The following is a 21,075-nucleotide window of genomic DNA, read 5'->3' as shown; positions in this document are numbered from 1 at the left end:
AGGCCCATCTCTGAATGCAGGCACCTGCGCAAACAGAGCTCTACTGCAAAGCAAAGAGAAAGGATGGAAAGGAGAGATCTAAAGGCTGTGTGTGTATGGATTCCTTTGGTGCCTTACACTGCAAGCAATCCCGCAGCCCAAGGGCTGTCAGTCTGCAGCTGGCTCTGAAAGGCTCACCATGAAAATAGCTCGGCAGTGAGCAAGCGGTGGGGAGGAGATGGCCTGTGCACTGCCCTGCGCTGCTATTGTCTCAGTCGTGTCCGAATGGCCTCACAAGCCTCTTCCACCAAGAGCTGATCTTTTCTCCTCCTCTGCTACTTACTTTTCCCACTTTCATGTTTTGTACTTCAGAGCCGGGCACTCTGCTTGCTAGGGTCAGCAGTGGGTCATGACTTGTGACATGAGGTTAATGCAGTTGTTAAGTAACAGCAAGAGACTTCCAGTGGCATGAATATTCCTCCCCACCTTCTCCCAGACGAGCACACGCTCGCTGTCTCAGCCTGAGCCCAACACTTGGTTAACATGGGGTGACCGCGTGATGCACACACAACACGCACTGCAGTCCTAATTACGTCAGCTACCATGTGCTCAATCAAACAAGCTGTTCAGTGGGTAGCACAGAGAGGCTTCCAATGTCTTTAAAAAGTTGGAAGCATGTTGTGGCTGCCTTCTGATAGCTGGAAATGGATGATAGATAATGACAGCACTGTTGGCACCACACTGTGAGCAGGAACAGAAGCATGCAGGCTGATTGCAATCTCTGAGCTTGTTGCACATCCGCAGTGCCCGTTTGCTTTAAGGAGGGCTGTGTCTGCTTAAGAAAAGCTCTGGTGATCCGGATAAGATTTTCAAAGATGTAAAAATCATGGAATTGTATTGCAGGTTTGCAAATGTTTGCAGTCAGAGCACTTTGATGTGAGGACTGTCTTTTGTGGGGGTGGAGGAAGAGGAAGATGAAAGAAGATTTTAGGAAGTGTCAAGTCAAAGATGCATCACATTTTTTTGAGCCCCTTCAGAGAGGCAGCTAGCAAATAAGCTAACAGACTGATACCTCAACAGACATTTGCCATCCCTGTTTTCTGTGCTTGAGATGAACATACTCCATGTAGCCTGTCTTGTCCAACTTAATTGGCAGCGGGATGCTGGACCAGATATTAGCATCATAATGCAGTACAAGGCCTCTGTGTGATAACCACATGCAAGTGTGAAAGGGACAATAGTTAGGGCTGCAGAAGAGAAATCACACCGACTGTCTGCTTTGCTAATGACACAGCTTTGTCTGTGTCTCTGAATTTTGAAAAGGGTCTCAGAATGGCTGTTTACCTACCCCCCTTAATCTGATGGGAACCTTTTGATCTCAGCTGGATCTGACCACTCAGTTTACAAAGTACAATTAAAGACAGATAACGCCTCTTGAAAACAAATCACTCAAAGACCCTAGAAAAGAAGCCCAAGGATCTTAAGTCAGAAACCTCCAACTTTAATGCCTAAGATTTTGAGTCCCGATATCACTCCTGTAAAAAGAAGGGCTGAGCAAGCTATGCTTGAGGTTTGGCTCCAAATATGAAACCAAGCAATAAGGCAAAGCAAACAAAACAACATGGCTTCCCTCTGAGAGAAGGAAAATCCAAATCTGTTAGTGTAACAGACTAGCTGCAATAAATACACAGCTGACTGCAAATTCTTACTGCTGGGTCACGTTTGTAAACTGTCAAGTATTTCACAGCTGCACTTCACAGTTAGAGCTGCTGGGAGAATGTCTCCAGAAAAGTAGATGTCAAAGCATTTTCAAATGCTTTTTATTGCTAGGATTGGGAATACGATGCAGGTTTCAGTACAAGCTGCAAAGCTATCGTTCAGCATTCATGGCCTTACTAACCAGCAGTAACACAGACATCCAGAACTGAATTTCTCCTTGATGCAGGGCCCTCTGGAGGGTGCTGAACTCCAGAACTGCTGCCTCATAGTATGACACGTGCAAGAAGGGTCCCAGGTGTCAAGGACAGGAAAATAAATCACTTTATGTTGTTTTGCTCTTAGTTCAGTTGTTACCAATTGATAGCAGCAGTGAAGCTCAGAATGAGTCCCAAAGGCCTGGCACCTATCAAGAACTGCCTTACCTTGGGTTCAGACTTCTACAAGGCTTCTGAGATGCACACAGGTAATAAAAACATCAATATTTTCTGTACTGACAAAGTGATGTTTCAGAATCTCTTCTGTATTGCGGGCTTACTCTGTGATGGCTTTATTATTCTAGATGGATCTGATGTTCTATGGAAACCAGAACTAGTGGGTTTTGCTTAAGACAATCTTCACTAAAGAAGTCTTAAAAGCAAATGTCATGGTTTTATGTGGGTTTCCATGAACCTACAACATCTGCCCAGTTATAAAGCAGCCCACAGAACACCTGTGAGAGGCCCCAGAGAAGACAGCTGGTTCCTCTAAGCCACAGACGCCTAGACAGCAGGCGAGTTAACACAGCAGGACAATAAGGGGCAGAAGGGAACCTGGGCTTTTCTTTCCTAAAGACACTTAGGAGAGGAAATGGTCAGAACCAGAAGGGTAAACTGCAGCCAGCACAATCCCCATCTCCTTCTCTCCCCTTGCTCCGCAGGGGATTTCTACTTCTTTCTCCCAGTCCTGCTGACTTCCCATTGTTCAGGACTTGCTCTCACAAAAGGGCTCAATCCCAAGGCCTCCCTTCAGCTAAAAATGAGTAAACAGGACCTGCAGCCAACAGCCAAATATTACCCCGGTCCACAATAAACTTTTTCATCCCAATCTCTGCATCCTGAAAAGCAGTTTTCCTTTGCTATTTACTTTCTAGCAGAAAAGGTACAATGATGCTCATCCTATTCCTCTTCTATGGCTAAGTTCTTCCTCAAGACTGTCTGCTGATCCATGATCCCTGCAAACCACCAGTGTAACATGCATGGTATCAAGTCCATCAGTGTTTAAAATGTTGGCTGTTGGAGAAAATATTTCCGTCAATGATCTAAACACAAAGCAGGGAAAGAAATGACTTGCAATTACCTATGTGAAAATAAATAAAATTTAGGCAGAATAGAAAAGATTATTAAACTAAGAAAATGTCTCCGAAGGGAAATCTGTTGCTAACATCTCTCCATGTGGAACTGCTTTTACTTTGAATTGCATCTTTTATAACGTAGTATGATATCACTATACTTTTGAACTAACATCATGAAATACTTTTTTTTTCAGTAGAAGAAATGACAAAATAAAATAGCTTTTCATTGTGCATGCTTCAAGTAGAGATAAAATTCTGTTCTTGAAATAGAATTCCAAAATTACTATACAGGGACAAGCTAAGTGAGCAGTGTACTTACTGTACATTGTTACAACCAGAAGGAAGAGCAATGGGACAGCCTAGTACAACAACATGCCAGCAGAGGGTACTCCTACTTTGAGCATCCCAGTGCGGGTGTGTGCTGTAACGGAGGGCAGTACGGGGAGCCTTCACAGTAAGCAAAGCACTGAAGTGAAGGAAGGAATGCCCGTAGTTCCTTACCAGCTTCCTGTCACTGAGGGCCTTCGTTGGGAGAGGCTGTGAGTAACGTAGCAAGAAAGAGAACACAAATCAAACTTTGAAAATGTTGCTAAGGACACAGATTTATAACAGCTTCCCAAATAAACAAATAAATAAGTACATTGCTCTTTAATTCTCAGTCTTCTAGGCTAAGCAGAAGGCCAAAGCAGCTAGACTGATGAAACTATCACAAACACATCTGCTATACCTGTGTGCCTAAAATGTTGCAGCTAAGGGAACACAATTCCAAGCATTAGTAACATTGTCAGCGTGTACGTGCTCACAACAGTAAATGTTTTGTCTGTATGGATTGGGAAACGATAAGAATAAAAGCAAAATTTACCTGCATGTTTTTGTATGCGATTGAAAAAAACCAAACATGTTATGATATGTTTAGTAATATCAAATGATTGAGTACAGACTTGCCTTTTAGCTTGTTTTGAACCTTGTGCACTAAATTAATTGTCACTATACCACCACTACTACAACTTTGAGCCGTAGACAAACACAGCATGTCTGCCTTTGGCTCAGAGTCATATCTGGCAAACTCTTCAAAAAATTCCACACATGAGCTTTCCTCTCCCCAGCAGAAGTTAAATGATTCAGAAGGCCTTCCTTTTTTTTTTTTTTTTTTTTGTAGAAAGCCAGGTGACTTCCAGGCAAATTCTCATCATTATCAAAAAGATAAAGAAATGCACAAGTTGATGTATGTCAGAACAGCAGTAGTCCTTTGGGTTCCATGTAACCCGCCATCACAGATGTTCTTTGTAGTGCTATAGCGACTGAACTTCTGTGTGCCTCAGTTTCTAAATCAGTAAGTGAACTGTAACCTGGGTGACTGCCAGGAAACAGATCTGCAAATTCATATCTACAAATGGCTTTTTGATGAGTAGGTAAAAAGAAATGAAAAAGGATCAAGTATTATGAGCAAAGAAGGTGAAGTTGCTAGAGAAATTATCAGCAGAGGGAAAATTTTATGGAAGATAAGGAATGTAGCTTGAGAAATCAAAAGCTTCAGAGCTACGAAATGGAAAGAAAAGCATCTTCAACTGCCAGAGAGAATGTGCTGTATCCATGAGATGGAGCTGCCAGCTGAAAATGTTATTTCTGACTCTTCATTTTTTAAGATATATTGTAGTCCTACAGTTGAAGAAATTTTTCCTAACTAGCTAAACCCCAGTACATAGATAAATAATTTGGATATCCTTTCTCAGGAAAGGATGCAGCATGTGAGGTTTTGTTTTCTAGTCTACAGAATCATGACTTTGACCATTAAACCTACTGAAAAAAAAAAAAAAACAAACCATAAGAAGGATAGAACAAGTAATAAAGGCTGATTTCTGGTCTTTATAGTACAGTTGATTTAATATCAACTCCCTTCACCCAGAAAACACACTAGGATATACACCACACAATATTCCCGGAGCAGCTTTTTCTTAAATATGTCTTCTCTGAGGAGGACCAACACTGTGACTCCTGCATTTACTATGAATTCAGAGCAAGATTTCTAACACAATGCTACAATAGACCACGGTAAAAAGAGCAGTTTTAATCTGGATGCAATATATGTACTTCAATAAATACATGATGGATTTGTGTTCAGTTTTACCTGGCACCTCTTGAGGTTTCATTAAAACAATTATTGAAGGTATTTTATTACAGTTATTACCCTGGGTAACCTGTTCTAGTGCCTGATTTAGTTGGCAACCCTGCCCACAGCAGAGGGTTGGAACCAGATGATCTTTAAGGTCCTTTCCAACACAATCTATTCTGTGATGCTGTGATTTCCTGAGTACAGGCAGCAAGAACAGCCTGGTAAAAGATCCAGGTTGTGAAATAATCATCTTAAAAATTAAACCATTCCTAGGAAATGTTTATGCTATTTTCTCAGCTGTATTTTCATCATAATACTTTTAGGCAAAATCTACAAATAGTAATCTAAATTGATCTACAAGTACAGGAAGCCCTATAGTCAGGGGTGCAGTAATCTTTCTAAGCCAGCATCTCGGATGCAACCCCTGAATTTGTGTGTGCTGATCACACTCGTCCCTTCTCACACTGACTCCAGTGGCCTTGCAAGGAGCAGAAAAAAACATTTAAACTTGCAGGTCCCTTGGGAGAGCCTGTAGAGTTCCTAACTTTCAGCTAAAAAAATGTAACCTCAGTATTTGGATATGGAATAACTTGGTCTAGGAATGAGGGAAAAAACTCACAACCAGATGCCACATTTTCAGTAAAGTTCTTGTAATGGTATAATTGTGCTCTAAGTAGCTATGTTGCTTATTTCTCTGATCTCTTTCTAAGTGCTGTGGCAAAACGATTTTTTGTGGGTTATCTTGTTAATAGATAATCCTATTTAGTGGGTATCTTTGCTGCAGGGCAGTCTTGGCTTCCCACCCATTCAGTTAGGAATGTTTATACTTAGCTGCTTTTCTAGAAATGGAGCTACAGCTGTAGCACATACCAATTACTTCGTTTTTCCCCAGGACACATCTTTTTCTTGATATAGATGGAACAGTCTAAGTAGAAATATGTCACACTGCTGGAACAGTTTTGAAGAACAAGTATGTTTAACTAGCATGCGTCCAGATCTGTGTTGGATCTTGATGAGACTTGCAGCCATCCCACGTTTTTCCTTTCAAGCCTTTCAGGTGTGCATTGTTGTTATTAAAAATTGATTGTTGTAAATATCAAAGGTATTCTGGAGCAATTTTGGCAACTGAAAGCTCCAGGGAGAAAAATATTTTGCATTTCTAACATCCTGATATTAAGATGCTTTTTCATTCTCCTGTTGGATGGTGCTATATTCTATCAAACAGACAGACACTGAGTCTCATATTCCATTCCAGAAACAGGTGCAAATCAGGCAAAAATAGAGCAATCATTATGGAGATCTCTCCTACACAAATCTTTAAATTGCTTTGGCATTTGTTGTCCTTGTAGCAAGCTGAACTTAACAAGTCAGTTTTCATGGGTTTTAGGACCTTCATTCTTATTCTTTAACACTCTTTATATAGCTATCAAAGTTCATTGTCCCACTGATGATGGCTAGATTGACATGTAGGACTTGATGCAGTAATTTTTTGAATCCAGGTGTAGGTTGCATAGCTGGATGAAATACCATCAAAACCAGGCTAGAAAACACTTGAATGATGCTTAAAATACATTTCTATGGTATGAACCAAGTGGTCCTCTGGTTTAATTTTCCAAATGTAGATGTCTTCCTAGAAAAGGATGCTGCATGGCCAAGCAGAATATAGCTTCTGTCCTAGCAATAATCGTGCTGAAACAGAGAGCTCACCTTGCAAGACTGGAAAGAGACTGGCGCTGTGGTTATACAAAGTGTACCAACTAGCAGAGAATTCAAAACAAATGATGATTAAAATTCCCAAAGTTCCAACTGTAGGCTATTTTACATTTACTCTGGAGAAATAAAGATGCTCTATTATCTCCAAATAATTAAAGAGCAAGACTTGAACACATTCCAAAAATATCACACTATGCTCTATACTCCCAAGGACAGACACTCACCTTCCTGCTGCTTCCAAACCACAGCGGCAGGGAATTTGTGTGCACTAGGAGTAGTGCTACAGACTTCCTGTGACTCCTGCTCCTCCAGGAAGACTGCAGCATGCTGCCATGGCCTCACTTGGGACCTGAAGGGGAAGAGTTTCCTGTTAGTGGACACGATAATACCCCTTGACATACACAGCCTTTTCCTGACCCAACTGTCCAAGAAGCATACAGTCTTCATAAACACAGAGGGCAGAAAGTCAGCATCTGTTTTTAAACGGCTAACAGAACAAAAGTGGCTAGAAGTCAAATTCTAAATTCTTCAGAAACACGTTATTTAGTTAATACAACATTTGAGAAGAACAGTTCCTCCCAGGCACACAATTATACAGATAATTCTCTTAGATAGAGTCTACTTACTATTTGTTGTCAGTTTTAATTAAGAGAACAGCATTGGAATTAGGGGCTAGGAAGTAAAACTGAGCACTGCACTTGTTTTACTAAAATAACTTCTAGCAACCTGAGAGTACCTTATCTCTTTTCCCTCTCCATTCCCTCCAGAAGGAGTTAATAAGGGAAGGGAGCCAAGGCAGCGGGACTCTGCACTACAAAACATCAAATCCAGTCCTGTCAAATAATAATGGAAGATTCAGTAGGACATGGAAATCAGCCCAATAAAATGCTATTTACCTGTTGTTACTGCACTTTCTCGATAGGTGCTATTTTTTTCAAGTATTGTTTAAAATGCTGCAACAGAATGATTGTGATCAGCAAAAACCTGTTGGTTTAAAAGTAGCTGCAGCATTTCAACAGTATGATTTTACACTGACAAAATAGTCACTGATGTTATTCAAAGCAACAAACGTGAAAAGCGATTTGCCTCGCGTACCTTAATTCTTTTGTGTCATGTTATCATATCTGCACCACTGTAGCAAGCAGGATGGGCTAGTCCCCTCCCAGGGAAAGCCAGATGTCCTCTTTGTATCTGCCAAACACACTTTCCTACAAGCAGAGAATCAATCTGTTTACTTCTAGTGAAAGCGTTTTACAGCTTCAACAAATAAAGGAACCCAGCATAGTTAATAACTAACCACTGTTAATAAAACACCACAAGGAAGAATGGGAAAGTAAAGCAGCCATAAGTTATTACTAACATACAAAATTCTCACGCTATCTTTCTTAACACAGTGCTTGCTCTCGTTCATACAGTTGGAATAATGGCACACCAGCTACCTCCCGCATACACAGGATGCAATGCATACGTAAGGGGAATTTGCAGCAAACATAACAGTGTAAAAGGAATGAAAGTGCTTTAGAATGTGGGAGATGAATTTGAGCAGTGTGTTTAGCACCTTGGTTTTAGCTGAATCCACCATGCCTTCACGCATGCGTACCTCCATTGGTCTGCTTTCTGCAAAAGGGAGATTCCATGCCATTTAATCACAAATTCCTGGGATGACTCTCTCTCCTTGTTTGTGGGATGTTTTTTCAAAGTGTGTTTACATTCTTGTGTGTGGGTTGGGAATTTAGGTTTGTTTGTGATGAAACATCAAAGTTGGTTCCCAAATTATTACCATGTAGTCATTTATGCTTTGTACCTTCCCACAAGAGGACGATAGAAACACACACGTCGACCGAGGTTTATGCATTATTAATGGTGTCAAACTAACCTCTAAATCTCTGCATGGTGAGATCTTGCTTCTCCATTCAGTTTTCCTGCTCTTATTTATCCTATCATTTGTTTATACATTTTCTATTTTCACTATCAGATTTTACAAGTAATGCCTTCCAAACCTTCATGTTAAATAAAAAAATAGTAATACTCCATAAACATGCGAGTATATTTGATGTATCTAGTTCTGTACATCAGAAAGTGGCATTTTAATGCTGATGTGTGCATTGCACTGAAATGTGGCCCGTAATCTTTCTGCACATAGCGTGACAGGAGTTATTGTACAAATGATGCCATCACAGGCAGGTAATTACAACAATCAGAGCAGACAGAGCTCTGGAACTGAGTCTGCTCTATTTTATCACAGGGAGTTTTCTCATTTACCAAAAAGTGCACAAGTAAATTAACAAAACTTACAGTCCAAATGAACAACAACAAAAAGACTCCTTGAGTTTCACAGAAGAACTTTGATGTCTTGAAATCAATAGCACTGGAGAGCGGAGATCAACAGACAGCAGAGTTTGTTAAGATGCCAGGGAAGAGACATCACATTGACCTTCTCTTCAATGTATGGTTAACCTGGGTTATAATTTGAGTGCTACCAGAAAAACTCTCCCTATTGATGAGCTGTCTTTAATGCAAAATGTGTACATCTCAAACAGTATGCGGTGCTATTCAAACACACACAACACATTAACTGCTTGCACAACAATCCTGTAAAGTAATCCATTTATGCTTTACAGACTGAATATTCAACCGTTGTTTGAGGAACAAATCCTTCCTCACCAGGCTCAGTTTCACATTTAGCCATGTTGCTACACTTTTGCTTGCTCCTGTAGTTGTAAGGAAGAACAAAATCCATCCGTAGCCTCTGAATTACAAACTAGATGATAGAGGAACTTAAAGAACACATGCATCTATTTTAAATATGTTTATATAATTTAAAATACATTTACACATATTTTCACATGGGTTGTTTTTCTGATGGATTGGTATCCTGATCCAGTTCCCATTTCAGCCACACAAAGAGCTGCAGGCACATCTAAGGAATGGCATGCTGCATTGCAAGGGCAGGAACAAGGTGCAGCTAGGAGCCAATCACACAGCAAAGGCTTTGTGTCATCAAGCCACAGCCTTATTTACAGCGTGGATGCTGTTGCCTGGACTGGGAAATAAATTAATTTGAGTTCTTTACATTTATGGTAGCTCAGCAGCAGAGACCTGTATCCTCTGTGGTCTGTTAAGCAACTGTGACTCAGTGATCCCTTTATTGCAAAGCCAAACCAAAATTCCAGCACACTTATACAATAAACTTTCACCATATCTTAATTATACGTGGGCACGTTGTCCACTCAGAAAAACAGGTCATTGGACATGATAAACATCTCCAGTGTGTGCTAACCAGACAGAGATTCCTAATTTTAAAGGCTTGCATCCAGTTGAAATTTCCTTGGGGTTTGTCTTTTCCATACCCCACGTTCACCCACACGTTTCCTGTCCTCACCAACTGAATTGCAGGCTGCATGAATGAGACTGGTTCTATGCTAAGGTTTAAACTTCTCTGCCCCAGAGTGCTCCACAGAGCATGGCCTCAGCCTTTGTATGCTCAGATGCAAGCCAATGTTCAATATAAATGAATTCTGGCTTAATGGGCACAGACTCTGATGTGAGGTTGGCTCACAGTGCGGGCACAGCCTGATGCCTCTACACGGGGCTCTGGTGCTCCTGAGTGAGCTGGCAAGGCAATGCAATTCCAGCAGTTACACAGCTCCAGCCGGCTGCTGATCACCGTTCCTTCCCCAAAACCAAGCTTTCACAAAGTCTCAAACTAGTGAGATACTACAAAATCACAGAATCATTTGAGTTGGAAGGGTGCCTAAAAGTCATCTGGTCCAACTCCCCTGCAGTGAGCAGGGACACCTACAGCTCCATCAGGTGCTCAGAGCCCATCCAGCCTGACCTTGAGTGTCTCAGGGATCGGAGCACCACCACCTCTCTGAGCAACCTGCTCCACTGCCTCACCACCCTCACTGTAGAAACACTTCTTCCTCACATCCAAGCTTTTGTTTCAGCCCAGGATACAATAGGCTCTCTGGGCTGCGAGGGCACATTGCTGGCCAGGTATGCTTTGGATCCACTGGATTCCCTACAATTATCTCAGTAAACAGAAGAAAGTGCCATACTGCATTTTTAGTTTTCGTTGAGTCTGCTACAATCTCACCTCTGCAAAAAGAAAACCCTTTCACATGGTAACGCTGCTCAGCCCCTCACTGAAAGACCACAAGAAGAGACAACAGATTTACTGAGTTACAAAATGAAAAAGATAACAAATTTAACATGGAATTAGGAAATGAAGACCAGTCAGTCCATGTCTAAAGTAAAAAGCCATCTTCTTCCTCTGGACCAGTACTGAACAGGCTGCCCAGAGAGCTGTGGGTGCCCCCTTCCTGAAGGTGCCCGAGGCCAGGCAGGACAGGGCAGCCAGCCCATGGCGGGGCTTGGGGCTGGGTGGGCTTCAACATCCCTTCCAACCCTTCTATTACTCTGTGATTTCATGATTGCTCAGATGGTTTTGCCTAAATGCCACAAAACTCCAGCCCCTACAGAAACAGAGATTCAGGTTTACTTAGCTGTGGGGCATGCTGGAATGATTAAACGGAGACTGGTGTGCACCACTTCCACCTGCGCTGCCCATTGCGTTTGTTGATGTACAAAGGTTTCCTCGCTAATAAATCCTTCAGTAAGGCAACGGTTTGGTGTATCTATTTCTTTACCGGCCGAGTGCCTGTGGAAGCAGCTCTCTTGCTGTGTTACCGTACTGCCCTCTGCTACGCACTACGGCCGCTCCCACGGCCGCGCACCTGTCCGCCTCAGGGCGGGGGGAGCCGCCGCAGCCCGCCGAGGTGAGGCGGGAAAGCGGCGCGGGGAACGGGCGGCGGGGGCAGGGCTGTGGGCGGCCCGGCCCGGCAGGAGGAGGGCAGCGCGGCGAAGGGAGGGGAGGGCCGGGCCGGGCCGGGCCGCACCGCGCCGGGCGGGAGCACCTGGGCGGGCTGCGCTGCCTCCTCCTCACGTACGTTTCGACTTTCTTCCCCGCCCGGAAACTTGGTTCGGCAGCCGCGCCGGCCGCCGCCGCAGGCCGAGTCGGCGCCGGGCTTCCCTCTCCTCTTCCCGCCCCGTCCCTTCTCCTCCAGGTGAGCGGCGGACGGGCGCGGGATTGAGTCGGGGCGGGGGTCCGGGCCGGCGGGGACGGCGTTTCCCAGGGACGCGGCGGCCGCGAGGGGCTGAGGGAGGGCGCTGCGGCCGGGGCTCCCGCGCGCGGTGCGGGGACGGCGCCCGCCACGAGGAGCCCTCGCTGGGCCCGGCCGTGCTGGGCGGCGCTGGGAGCGGCCCCCGGTCCGGCTGTGTGAGGAAGAAGTGCGCTGGCGGGGCCCGGTGTGAAGGGAGGCTGCGGGGCTGCGTTCCTGCGAGCGATGCGCTAAGTTGGCACGTTTCTGATGCTGCGCTGGTAATTAATGCAGAAAAGCCTAATAAATAGCAATGGTGATAATGGGCAAAGGAGAGCAACGTGACGGTGTGGACGTTTTGGAAATACCTTGGAGGTAATAAATATACGAGGTGCTACGGATGAGGTAATGCTCTGGAAGGGTTTTGGGAGGCTCGCTGTGCGAGGGGTACAGTAGGACTAGAACACTTTTATTTCAGCTAGCAATGCCAGGTTTTTCATCAGGCTTTTCAGACCGTGTGTCAAAACAAGGGGCAGTCCCAGAGCGCTCAGTAGAATCGTTTGAGTTGGAAGGGAGCCTTAAAGGTCATCTAGTCCAGCTTTCTGTAATGAGCAGGGACACCTACAGCTCCATCAGGTGCTCAGAGCCCCGTCCTGCCTCACCTTGACTGTCTTCAGGGATGGGGCACCTCTCTGTGAAACTTGCTCCAGTGCCTTGCTGCTCTTATTGTAGAAAACAGCTTCTTTTATTTTGAAACCATTTCCCTATGTCCTGTCACAGCAGACCCTGCTGAAGAATGTCTTCTTTTCTATAAGTCCTCCCCCCTTCCCTCTCCCCTAGATACTGAAAGGCTACTCTCAGGTGTCCCCGGGTTCCCTTCTCATTTCCAGGCTGTACAGCCCAGCTCATGTTGGACTATGCCTGCCTGGTATCCCCATCCCTCTGCCATTACCCTCACTCTGCTTCAGGCAGTAGAGCAGTGCCAGTGGGAAGATGGCAAAGGAGAATTGTCCCCCTGGGTGTACTGGGGGCTGTATGCTGGGCCTGGAAGCATACTGCCATCCCTTCAGCTGGTTTGTGGTCTCACTTAGCACTTGAGATGCAAAATGAGTGCTTTCCTGTTGCTACCAAACCTACAAATGAGTAATGCTGTAATTTCATTTTCTGCTCCTGTTTTACAGCCAAGGACCAGAACTGTGTAAAGGCTCCTTAGGAAACGCTATTCCAACCCAAGGCAGATAGAAGTGTTGTGAGAGGTCTCTGCTGTGTCAACAGTATGTTGGTGCAGGGTGATGGCGCACAAGTCAGCCCAGAGAGATTCATGTTACTGTCACAAGGCCCCAGAGGTGTCTAGTCCAGTCCTTTGGCTTCTGGAGACTCCGGAGGAGCCCTGGGTTTGAGTGGTACGATGTGGTGTACAGGACAGTAGTTACCCTGCAGCAGCAGTGCCAGCTGTGTGCTGTGCCTCTAAGGGACAGCGCTGACGTTTGTCCTTGGTGCTTGAAGGCCAGAGTTCTTTGGCAGTTCTCCAATAAAAAAAAGCAGATTGTGCGCATGGCTCCTCCAAAACAAAACTTCTAAGTTGCAAGCTGAAACTCTTAATGCTTGAATTGCTCTATTACAATACATCTAAGCAGATGTAGAATGTCTGCTGCTGGAAGGGGATGTCAGTGGTCACGTTTATTGCCTTCTCCAATGAAGTTTGCTGCCTGAAGAAGCTCATGAAGTCACAACAGCACTAATGCTTGTGTAGAGGGAAAACAGAGGGGTTCTTTGGCTGAGGATGGAGCAAGGAAATACCAGATCAGCCTTTTGTGGAGTTAGCTGTTGGAATACAGCTCTGCTGGAAAACCTTACCTCCCTTTCTGTGTCTATGCTTGTACACAAGCATGATGTATATGTAACTCATTTAAATAACGGAGATGCACTGGCATAAAACCTTAGTGAAATGGAATGGAGAGAGGGACCAGTGGTTGCAGCAAAAAGGAAGTTTCTCTGTTGAAAAACAGGCTTCTTTTGAAGTTTCTTACCAAAAGAATGAGGGAAGTGAGAGCCGAGTAACAAATCCAACCTCCTGGTATGAGGAATAAGAGCTGTAAAAGGTGAAAGAAACAGTTCCAGAAGGAATCTGGTGGCTAAACGACCTTCTTCTGCTCTAGAAAACCACGAGGGTCAGAGATGCCTGATGGAACAAGTTGAGGATTATGGTGCATAACATGAGTGCCAGCTGAATGGAGATCCCAGCAACGTCAGTTAGCACTTGTAATTAATAGTTTCATAAGCAATGATAGTTCTGTACTTCCTGAAGCATAGTGACTGGATGAATTTACCTGTTCATGAAATTGTAGAGTCCTAGGCATAATGGTAGGTGACCAGAATAAAGTACCTGTTGCTCACGAGGCACCCACTGCTGTACTTTTAACTCTTCAGTGTGCATTGCCATGTATTTCTTGTTTTCTACATTAAAAGCGAAGCAGAAGTAAAAAATCTGCTGAAATTGAGATACCAACTTCATTTAGAAAATTGAACTGCATCATCTCATTCCAACTGTGTATTTCTTGCAAGAGTGGTTGCAGCTGTTGTCTGATGGGCTGGAGTATGTTTTGCTGATATGTTACAAACCCCTCTTGTTTGGCTTTTCCTTCTCAGCTTACTTTAGCGGTGCTGGTCATACAGTTGTTAGGAATGGTGTTTGACAGTCTCTCATCAGTTTATACACCCTGATTTATAGCATGCAAAGTGTTGCTGTAGGCTGAAACTTGCCTTGGAAGTTTCTTGAAATGAATTGAGTTTTAAACCTTTCGATACTCTGGATGAGAAATTGTCCACGAGCTGGTATGCTGTGAACCATCGGAAGTGTCCGAGGGGATTTAGATGACCAAAGTAGTGGGAATTACTGCACTGCTCCAGGAAAAAACTGCAGGCTGAAAGGAGGGAAATGGAATCAAGCTGGAGGAATTTGGAGAGACAATTGGCAGCTTGCACGTGGGGGTTGGTTTTTATGTATAGGGCTGCTCCAGAGGGTCTTTGTGCAGCAGATTTTTTTGATGACTGTATTGTTCCTTATTTGGAATTGTCTGTGGAAAGGAAGTACTGGAATGGACTTGTTTAAAAAAAGCGTTGTCTACCATTGTCTGCTCTTTGCCTGGGCCTTAAATCGTGCAAGCTTTGCAAACAGCTGCAGCAGGCTTTCTCATTAAGAGCTGACCACGTGGCAGATAAGACAGGGGTTGAGTTGAAACGTAACCTTCTTCTTTGAGAATTTTTGCTCATCTCTGCCATCGTTCCTTTTGTGATTGGTGGAAGTCGAGTACCTCTTGATCAGCCCTATTTGTAAAGTTCTCAGACTTATTAACCTCCGCCCCTAGACTAATAAATAACAGATACTTATCTAATAAGCCCTTCTACAGGTCTATAAATAGAAGAAGGGGAAAAAGAAAAAAGTCAACCATCAACCATTGCCTTGGGAGCCTTGGGTCTGTGTGATATCCTTTGTTAAACGATCTCGTTTGAAGTGGACAAGAATTGCTGTATGATTATTTCAAGTAGGATGCATAAAAGTAAATAATGGTCTTCTGGGCCTTTTTGTATTTATGACTTAGGAAAAGAGTTCTCCTGTGAGGATGGCACCTGGCTGCTGGAGCTGAGCAGGGGAGGCTGTGCCCCATTCCTGCCCAGTGCTGCACCTGAGGTTGTGCTGGGGCAGCTGCCTGCTGACGAAGGAGGGATGGCTGCTTTCCTTGTGGGTAGTGGGAGGACTTTGGTCAGCAGGGCTGTTCCAGCTCTTGCAACTGCTGAGAAGGCCACGCCAATTTTTTTTACATTATTTTTAGAGCAATGGACATAGATAACAATTTAGTCATACTGTAAATATGTACCTTAAAAAGATAACAATGGTTCTTAAAGACCTATTTCTGATACCAGCTTACAGGCAGCTTTGAATCAGGTTAAGACTTGAAAAGAAAAAAAAAAAGTCTCTTTCTGGTTTATTCCCCCCCAAGCTGGGAGGGGTGTTTGTTTTAAGTCTGAGGACAACTAGATATACCAGGAGAAATTGTATGGCGAAAATGCATCTTAAATTAGATGTGCAACCATGCTTAAGCTTGTGAATCCGTAAGACAGAAATCCTAAGCAATAGAATGTGTGCTTAAAATGAGCCATAATGTTGTTCTTTAAGTCTTTAGGAGAATGTAGTCCTTAATGGAAAGAGGCTTTATTTTTTTTCCCCGCTTTCCTGTAGTGCTTATGAACTGCCATATGTAGGGAAGGCTGTTTGGGTACTGGTTGCATCCTGCCTGCCCGTGGGCTGGCGGGAGTTTAAACTGCTTTCAAACCTCCCTGCACACCCCGAAGAACTGCAGTGAGAGCTTGTGGTCTGGGGAATTAGTTAGCTTTTTTTTTTTTTTAAATGAAGATAACTTGTTTTCTTTCCCCTTTAGCATGATCTGATGGTACGTAAAGGGAGCTACAAACTTAATTATCTTTTAATTCAGCTTTTTAGTTAGTTGGAACATGCTTGGGCTGGATGGTACTTTACACTCCTTTTGATGAAATGCCCTGTTACCTTGTGAAGGGAAGTCTGCACTGTTGCGTGCTGGGCAGGGTGAAACACCCTGCTGGTATCAAGGGATGCTTTCATTGACTGTGTCATACTTCTAAGTGTACTGTAAAAAAAAAAAAAAAAAAAAAAAAAAAAAAGTGCTAGTGTAACTGAGACCCAAATTTGCCTTGGAGCAGGTAGCTAAAAGTTCTGTTATTTTATCCTGCAATAAAGCCCTAATCAGATGTTTCTAATGGTAACAACTGCAAATGTGACAGAGGATGAATGCTTTGCTTTCTCACGAGACAGGTGAGGCCTAGAACTATAGAAATGCCATATGTCTACCCAAGGCAATCTCACTCCTTGCACTGTTTATAATTATATATGCTAATAGCTGCCCCAGTAAGGATATTTAAACATGGACTTAAAAAACACGCAGTTATATAATGCACGGTCTGCTTCTTCCCTTATGGACTTTATCATAGAAAATGTCCACTCCTTTTCTGACCTGTATTCTATGACACCCAGATCACAAGTAGACAATAACGTACAGGGTGCCATCAGGCTACTGCAAGAGCAGTAGCTATCAGGGTTGGCCACTTACCAAGGCTTGTACCTGAGACAAGCTTCTGCATGTTACAAACTTATTTCATATTCTGTAAACCCTGGTGCTGTTTTCTTTCCATAAACAAGGACTTCTCAGGTAGACACAAGGTGTGTGATGGGATAGGGGTGCCTGGTGTTTGTGTGACGTAGGATCTTTACCTCTTGTCCTCAAAACCCAGCTCTTAGGAAAGTGTGTATTGCACCAGATATTTAGATGAACCTCAATCTCAACATCAAATCTCCTCCTTTGATTTGGCTTGTGGCTTTTTGCTTCGAGTGCAGGAGAGGTTTTGGTTATTACAGGTTAGGTCCTTTATCCTTAAATCATAGACATGGATTCCCCCTTTCTTTGTGGAAAACCTTATTCACAAATGTCTAACTGATCTTTAGGGATGGAATTGCAGGTAGTTGCCCAATTCAAAGCGTAGGTGAGATGGGGGTGGAGGTAGGGGTATTTAACTTCCTAGAGAGAGATTACTAGATGCAATAAGAAAAAGGAAGCATACAAAGAAAATACGTGCATGCTGCCAGCAATGAAGATCTCACAGAAGTCTGTGTGTTGTATTCTGCAAAGAAGCAAATTGATTTAACTGGTAAAACAAAAAAATCTGCATAAGCTTTATGTTCCTCTGACCATAAAGCAGGCAGCTTGCATGTTTGTGGGGAAGAAAGGGTGTGGAAAGGAGGATGGATGCAGTGGAAGCATCTAGAAATGTAAATAAAACAGCTTCTCCTGCAGCATTTATCTTCACTTCCATTTGTTGGCATTGAGGTTATCCATTTTTCAGAGCAGCGTGTTAAAATAGTCATTGTTTAATCTCCTTGGAGGAACAGTGTAGGTGGAAAACATTTTATACCTCTCTGTTTAATCCCTCGTTAAAAACAGAGAAGAGGGGAAATCTACAGGTGCTCGTTACCCAGGTGTTGTTAACTGAATAACACCAGAATCTCCTGCTCTGTACAAAGGATTGTTGGGATCACACTGTGCTGTCCTGCTGCTTTAGAGCCAGTTGGGTCTCTGGTGAGATGGTTACAGTGCTGTGGTGTTTCTGTGGCACTGCTAATTGAGTTAAGAAACAAGTGTACAGTACGTATGGTATTGAGAGAAGTGGAGCAGAGGAACCAATTCCTTAATTTTTGTGTAGCTTTTTCATAAAATCAGGTACGTGCTTGCAATTCGTGCTATTCATTTCTAGCAAGATTTTAAGTAATACAAATAAAAAAAGCTGCTTTTTATATTTTCCAATATTATTGAAACCACCTGAAAATGAAAACCCATGTGTCGTACTGAGAGCTGATGCTGCAGCAGCTGCTCAGGAGAAAATTCCTTAGGACAGGCTCAGTGACATCAACCAGACCTTGGAGCACATCCCTCCGAATTGGGTTTTCTAGACCAGCATGTATTTTGTAGTCTAATGTGACATGATTCTGTTCCTGGAAAATACAGTTGAGAAAACAGATACTTGCCCAGAAATTCAAGTGGGTTAAATACCAAGTTGTCCAGTAAGCACAAAAATGCAAGGGCTTTGGAATAAAACTTGTTTTCAGGTTTATGGTTAAGGAATGAGTGGAAATGATGGGGACAATGAGAGCTTTTAAACTGGTGGTCTCTGTTGAGATGGAGTGCAGCAAAGCAGCCTGGATGTGGATCTCCTCAATTGAAGCATTCACGTAAGCGCTGAGCAGTTCCTCTCCCAGGTGCCTCATTAGGAGCTCTTGGCTTGAAGGCAAGGTTAATCACTGAAGGGGTTACTTCTTGTATAGCCAGACAAACCTCTTGTTTACAGAAGCCTTGGCTTCATACTTTTACTTTCAGTGGCCTAATCTTCAGCAGTATCAGGAAGTAAAAAGGAAACGCAGTAGGGCTCTGCATTATCACTTGTCAAGTATTCTGGCGTTTGGTACTGTGCCTTTTGGAAAAAGCAGCCTGCTGTAAGTATTGCTTATGAAGATCTGATGGTTCAACATTATTTTCTGGTGACTAATATAAACTAAGGATGGCTTGTTCATAGTTGTGAAAGACTGTAGCAGCAATTGGAAGTGTTTGGGCAGGATGCTGGTGTGTTCCATGGAAAACCTGCTGCTTTTCATGCTCATGAAATCTTCCTTCAAAGTAGAGCTGAAATACAACTAAAGAAAAACAAACCCAACAGTTACAGAACAGTTCTGCAACCTCTTTCTCTCTCATTTAGGGAAAAAAAAAAAAAAAAAAATCCTATTTAGAGAAGCGCAAGGCTTGTGAGCCAATTGAAAACTGAAGAAAGTTTTGCAGTTTTTTGGAGTCCGTTTTTCTTATGGCTTATTGTTAGAGCTGGGTTTGCTATGTTGGGATCCATCGGGAATTTGCTGCTTTATGTAATTAAATTGCTTTTGGTTGGTGCCCTCCTGGTGTGTGCCCTCAGTTGTCTTAATCCAGAATGTGCTGCCTTTGTTTTGTCCACCCCTCAAAACTAATTGTGTTGCCTTTACGTGGAATGTTGTATTTCCAGTCTCCCAGGGGAATGCAGTCATAAATATAATAACTGGTGCAATTATCACAGACAGCTGTCACACAGCCGTGTACGTGGGGATGCACCTTGTCGTCCCAAAGCCAGCTCTTACAGCCGGGCTGTCGTAATGTCTGTCAGTATCAACATGTGTTAACATAGAAAAGCCTTGTATTTCCTGCATGCTTTCCATGCCACAAATGTATTTTTTTAATATTAAGAATTAGATTTTTTAATGTTTAGTTTTTTAGTGGAGATGTTCCTCTTGTCATCCTGATCTGTAGGGAGGAACCTTTACACTTCTGCCGTGTCCTCGCCTTGCTGTCTGTAGCCTGACTGCATCCTTCTTTGGCAACGGAAATGTGCTCCTCAGGGCCACTCGGAGAGGGGCTGGAATAGCATTTTTGGTTCGCAGGTTTGGGTTGGTATTCTTTCCTTGGATTTTCCTGTGTGATGACTGTAAGTTGCCTACAGTCAGATTCAGAATCACATAAGAGTATTACATTCCTGCATGTAGTGGCTCTGGGTGTGTAGTTTAGCGTCTTGTGATGTGAGCTCAGTCTGTAACTGGGAATAGCAGTGAAGTCATACCCCAAGAAGATGGCACCGGGGTGTTCGTGACTGAAAGCGACCTGTATGTGTGCTGCAGCTGTGTGAGCGGGCAGGCTGGGACAGAATTGTGTCTGTGCCCCACACTAACTTAGGGAAGAGAGAAGTTCCTTACAAACAGAGTGAGAGTGGTACCTGGCAGTGCTGAGAGCTGAAATGGTGAGGTTGGCAGCAGGGATGTTGCTTTTCAGTGGTGCTCGACCCAACTTTCTTCTTCAGCTATTTTAGTACAGGTGGAGGCAAAACAGCGGAAAGGTTTCCTGGAGTACTTGCTCTGAAACAACTTTCTGAGCAGCTGCAGAAGCGGCCTGCAAGTTCTGCTCTGAGTTGGGGTGCTCTGGAGGCCAGCCCTGAGCCAGGCGCTGACTGGGGGCTCCCAGTGCTTGGAGGCAGAGGGGCCTGTGCCCACAGACTGAGAACAGGAGGCACTGTGCTGCTGCGCCAGGAGCAAGCTTCCTTTGGTGGGGGAAAAGATCAGACAACCTGATAAGTCTTCCTTCGAAAGAATTCTATTCTTTGAGGTTACAGTACACGGAATCCTGCTTTTTTTAAAAAAAAATCCACCACTGCTTTTGTTCTTCTTAGGAAGTAAAGATAAAGGTGAGCCCAAAGAAATCTTTTCTCTCACCCACACAGGCTAAGAAACAAGAGGATTGTGCAGGTTTATTTTCTTCAGTTCTTTGTCACATATGGGAGGGGTGTGTTACTCTTTGGGTCACTCAGACTCAAGATGTTTTTGTTGTGTTTTTAAAACAGCATTAGATGAGCACTATACACACATGTCAGACTTTGACATTTTCATAAACAACAAAAAGCAGCACGAGAATGGCAGGGGTTGCTGGGGTGGTCTGGCCTTCAGAGGCCAGACTGTGCAGCAG

General features: G+C 43.6%; 1 protein-coding gene and 1 long non-coding RNA gene across 3 annotated transcripts in view; one reads left to right on the top strand and one right to left on the bottom strand.

Moving 5' to 3' along the window:
• LOC146543780 (uncharacterized) overlaps positions 1-8,125 on the bottom strand; it is a 31,213-nt gene extending 23,088 nt beyond the window's left edge. Inside the window, exons 1-2 of the long non-coding RNA XR_014884987.1 lie at positions 7,950-8,125; positions 7,079-7,203 (exon numbers count right to left, since the gene is read on the bottom strand). This is a non-coding gene — a long non-coding RNA (uncharacterized LOC146543780). The remainder of the gene's footprint in view (positions 1-7,078; positions 7,204-7,949) is intronic.
• A 3,598-nt stretch (positions 8,126-11,723) lies between these two features.
• LOC100548653 (ligand of Numb protein X 2-like) overlaps positions 11,724-21,075 on the top strand; it is a 29,552-nt gene continuing 20,200 nt past the window's right edge. Inside the window, exon 1 of one of the 2 annotated variants that reach the window (XM_085230398.1) lies at positions 11,724-11,923. The gene's annotated coding sequence lies outside the window, so the exon portion shown is untranslated. The remainder of the gene's footprint in view (positions 11,924-21,075) is intronic. The other variant, XM_085230397.1, reaches the window with a different exon arrangement.

Source organism: Meleagris gallopavo, chromosome 9 (genome assembly GCF_905368555.1).
Source record: "Meleagris gallopavo chromosome 9, MGAL_WU_HG_1.1, whole genome shotgun sequence".
Lineage (NCBI taxonomy): Eukaryota > Metazoa > Chordata > Aves > Galliformes > Phasianidae > Meleagris > Meleagris gallopavo.
This window is presented reverse-complemented; position numbering and strand designations above follow the sequence as displayed.